Source organism: Brachionichthys hirsutus, chromosome 11 (assembly GCF_040956055.1).
Source record: "Brachionichthys hirsutus isolate HB-005 chromosome 11, CSIRO-AGI_Bhir_v1, whole genome shotgun sequence".
Classification (NCBI taxonomy): domain Eukaryota; kingdom Metazoa; phylum Chordata; class Actinopteri; order Lophiiformes; family Brachionichthyidae; genus Brachionichthys; species Brachionichthys hirsutus.
The window spans coordinates 12,115,464-12,119,942 of NC_090907.1; the positions used below are offsets into that span (position 1 = coordinate 12,115,464).

The following is a 4,479-nucleotide window of genomic DNA, read 5'->3' on the forward strand; positions in this document are numbered from 1 at the left end:
GAGGTTGTTACAGTTTCTGTTTTTAATTTCTTGCTGATGCACACGATTCAAACAAGACTTCTTTACTTCGAAATTACTGCAATGAAATAGAAAAACACACACATCTGTGAAGCATGTGGATAAAGTGATGGAAAATAAAAAATACCCGATGCATTTAGGCTAAAAAAATCTCCCATGTGCCAAGATGGGGGGGCATGTCCTTGTTTGTGTGTTTGACCCGCGTGTCAGCTTCAACCCTCTACGTCTACAATGTCTGAACATACAGTACTTGGCACGGCAACATCATCTCCATACGAGTACTTGTAGCAATCAACACAGCGCATTGTTTGTGCACCGACAGTTCAGGAATTACCAGTTGTGTTACACAGGACTCATCATTTTGATGTAAAGCTGATGATAGTAGATCATCCGAACGTTGTTGGCTTTGTTTTTAAAGCTTATTAACAAGGAAAGGTTTTGCTGAGTATATGACGATAATCCTTTGTTATATTTGTCTAACTTCTAACACTTTTATTCCCAAGGAGCTGGAGGAGGACTTGTTCCAGGTGCTGGTGGTTATGGTCCAGGTGCTGGTGGTTATGGTTATGGTGGGACATATGGAAGTGAGTTCCCTGTATTTACCACCCTTTCACGTGTTCTTAGTTTGAATTTCAGCAGTTGTTATTTCTGTGCTTTAGTTCGTTACGGTGTCGGTACTGGTTATGGTGCTGGTGTCGGTACTGGTTATGGTGCTGGTGTCGGTACTGGTTATGGTGCTGGTGCTGGAGCTGGAGCAAAGCCTCTGAAACCTTCAGGTACGTAGATATTCCACTTAGAAATCATCCATCAGAGGGTTATCCAGATGCCACGCTTATTGTTTCGAGACTGGGTTGCGCTTCTTTGCTGCAGTGGGCGGAGCAGGAGGCGGAGCGGGAGGCGGAGCGGGAGGCGGAGCGGGAGGCGGAATCCCTCTGACGGCAGGAGGTTATCAAGGTCAGAACATAGAATGTAAATATAATAATTTACGTGAGAAACAGAAGCTCGCATTGATGCCAGTTCCAACATGGAGAATTAAGGGCATAAATAGGGAAAAGTTCCTATTTCAGCATTAAGCAGAAATGTACTAAATATTGCCATTGGATGGACCGGCCCCCCCGACACAAACTGCACAAGATGAGTCCCAGACAATAATGCACATTTTCTCTGTCATCACAATTCAGGCGGATACAGGTCATATCATCAAGGTTATGGCCAGGGTATGTATGAGAGGAGGCTGACAGCGATGATGCGCAATGTCCCCCCAACTTCAAAAATAAAGGGAACTGTTCTGCACAGGCGGTCCAGAGATTCCATGGCGTTTGGCTTCCAGCATTCTGCTTTAAGTGCATGTGAGGGGGTTAGCGGGATGAGGCACCAGCTGCTGCTTTATTGGAGGCAGGGCTTCCAATCATTCCGGCAGCCTCGCGATAAACACTCCAGAGTCTTCATCGCCACATTCAATTGGCCTTCTGTTTGTTGCAGGTCAAGCGCTGTATCCCACCGGTGGGCGGGGCGGAGCCGGCGGTGGGGGAGGTGGAGCACCTGTACCAGGTAGAGTAACAGGACACAGCACACAGAGACATCATGAGACCTACGAGTTTGAGCTCTTGTTACTTAGCAACCCGCTTTGTAAGAGCAGCACTGACGTTAATAATATGTTTGACAACAAGAGCTTAAATCCATCTTAATTCTCAAGGGATTTAAAGGTTTGTTTTGCTGCTTATTAACGTTTAATGATTACCTGTGACAAAAACAAAGAGACGGAACAAAACCATCTGCTAAAATATAAGCTCCATAGCGGATAGCAGAGCGGTAGAGAATGTGTGCTGCAGGGCTCGTCATCAGCAGGCCGTCGTTGTCCTCCAGAAACTAGACAGGCATCCTCCCGAGTCTTTCTCTGAGTCGGAGTTAGTTTAACGAGAGGCAGGACATTTGGCATTGAGCTAATTCTCGAAAATAATTATTTTCAAACTCATCAAAAATCTGTCACGATGAAACGTCATTTGATGAGAATTATCACAAAATTTGGCAGGAATATTGACTTTCATCCAGTTTTAATAAAAATAATAATAAAGAAAACCTTTCTGAAACTGGACCAAAAAAAATGAACCGATGCGTTTCTCAACTCCTTGAATGCAACCTAGTTTATAAACATGCTAAACCGCTGTCAGGAGTTTGTAAATGGAGCAAATCAACAGAGCAACAGCAAACATTTCCCGCCGGACGCTACTTGCTGTTAGCAATGCCTTGTGCAACATCGGAGGGGAACTAAAGATAACACCAAACCCCGAGGGAGTCCTGCCAACCCGGGGGTCGGGATCGCCTCTTGAAGGGCAGAAAAGACCAGATCAATACCAGAAATAAGATGCCTTATTTCTGAGCAGGCTTCGGCAGCATTAGGGGCGGTGGAGGATACCAGGCAGGTGAGGAGCACCCTGTCTAGTTGTGTATCATCCACTTGTTTGAATTTCACATCGCACACACGACATTCCTGCTCTCCCTTGTAGCCTAATCACCCGGCGCTGACTAGAAATGAAAACACACCGCCTTTGATCCGGCGCCCAGCAGCCGCAGATGTTTTTACGTGTGAAGGGTTTCATTATTTTTCATCCTTTTAGTCTCGATGGAGAATAGTCGGTGCAGTTGTCCTATTGAGTGCCCTTTGTTGCAGCCTGTTGACTCCCCACGTTAACTGCTTTGTTCCGTTGCAGGTGGGGTTCCTGCGGGAGCCGGATATGGTGGCGGTTACCCCCAGCAGTTCTACCAAGGTACCAGTGTTGCTCCCTGTCCATGTCTTTCCTGAGAGGAGGTTCTGTCTGGCTTCTGTCTGGCTTCTGTCTGCTGATGGCAGACGGATGCAGGATGCAGAACCCTTCTCATTCCTGGTCCTTTCTTCTTCTGAGAAACCAAACGTGAACCCAGCCCCCGCCGGCTGGGATCCAAACTGCCGCCGCGCAGACGAGGAGTTAAAGAAAATATCCTTCTTTAACTTTCCGTCCTTGTTTTTTGATCAGGGAGCGGATCAAAGCGCGGCTGCCAGCAGACAGGTAATGCCGCTGGATTGGTGGAAGGACAGGATCCGATCCTCTGCTTCCCCTTGTTAAGAACAGAGAGCATAAAGAAAGGGGAAGACCTTTTAGCATCCCAGTGTTTTTGAGATTCGTCCCATCCAAGTTTTGGATGTTGAAAACTTTACTTTACGGCTGGTCATCTTCTCTCTCCTTCCTTTATGTTGGACACTCGTCAAAATCCAGCTTCTCAACAATTCCTCCATCTAATAGAGTCGGGGGGGGGGGGGGGGGCTGTTACTTCAGTCTCTACATCTCACATTAAACTTGAAAAGTCCTGAATAGTTACAGGATTAAATCGAGAACATATTGGAAATTCTGATGAGACATTAATAATGGAATAATTAATGTTCATTAATTTTGCAAAACGCGGTCGAGGGCTTTTCAACTTTAACTCAACGCTGTCATTTCTAATCACTCACACTCAACTTGGTAACACACACAGGCCTGCTTTTGCACGAGGAAACTGAATTGCATTGAAAAGATGATGACTGGAATTTCCCTGTAATAATCAGACAGCTCCAGAGAGCACATCCAGTTAGAGCGTTCGTGAAGTACAATGCAATCTTTGTCCCATCTGCAAAAATTAGACTAAAAAAACACATGCTTTAACCAAGATGACCTTTCTTTTACTTTGAAATACAGTATATATGCACACGACCGTTTCTTTAAGCCTACGGTAATTACTTGAATACTTGAGACGATCTCTGGATCGCAGAAGTCAGAGCCAGGGCCTGTTACGTGATTTACTCAAACAGATTTTCCTTCCCACATCCTGGCCAGGATAAAAACATTTCTAACACCTACGACAGAATAAATGTCGCCGTCTCATATCTCATTTCCTTTTGTCTTGAACGTTTTTCAAGGTGGATACGTGCCCGCCCCACTGACTCCTCAACAAGGTAACAAACCTCTTCATTACAAATGACATTTTTAAGGAATAATCTTCTTCCACAGAAACATTCAATGTACTTCAACCGGTTTTCCAGTTCCTCGCTCTTCCTGTTGGCAGAGGCGAGATTAGAAAAGCCTGGTGTGTGGGTTGATACACCATTACATGTGGTTGTCAGTGCAGATGGGGGGGGAGGGGGGGGGTGCATATTACATCTAATAACTAGAAAAACACTCAGAGCACAGACCTCTGCTAAGCAGCAGCTCATTCCCCTCCTAATTGGATTTACACCGTCCACATGGTGATCTGGATCATCAGCAAAAGGTTCCAGATTGTTCTTGGGATCTTTATACACCAACCATGAAAAGTAAAAGTGAATCGGAGTCAATGCGTAGTTTCTAACTGATTTTAGAATCCCTAAATGGGGTTTCTTTTCTTGTTTGCTAGACAGACCAAACAAACAAAGCAACCAACGCAGGCAAAAACTTAACGTCCTCGGCG

General features: G+C 45.3%; 1 long non-coding RNA gene across 1 annotated transcript; it reads left to right on the forward strand.

The window, feature by feature from the left end:
- The first annotated feature begins 1,502 nt into the window (after positions 1–1,502).
- LOC137901082 (uncharacterized) lies at positions 1,503–3,978 on the forward strand. Its single transcript, XR_011105696.1, has 3 exons — positions 1,503–1,569; positions 2,730–2,786; positions 3,953–3,978. It is a non-coding gene; the product is annotated as an uncharacterized lncRNA (long non-coding RNA).
- Positions 3,979–4,479: the final 501 nt, after the last annotated feature.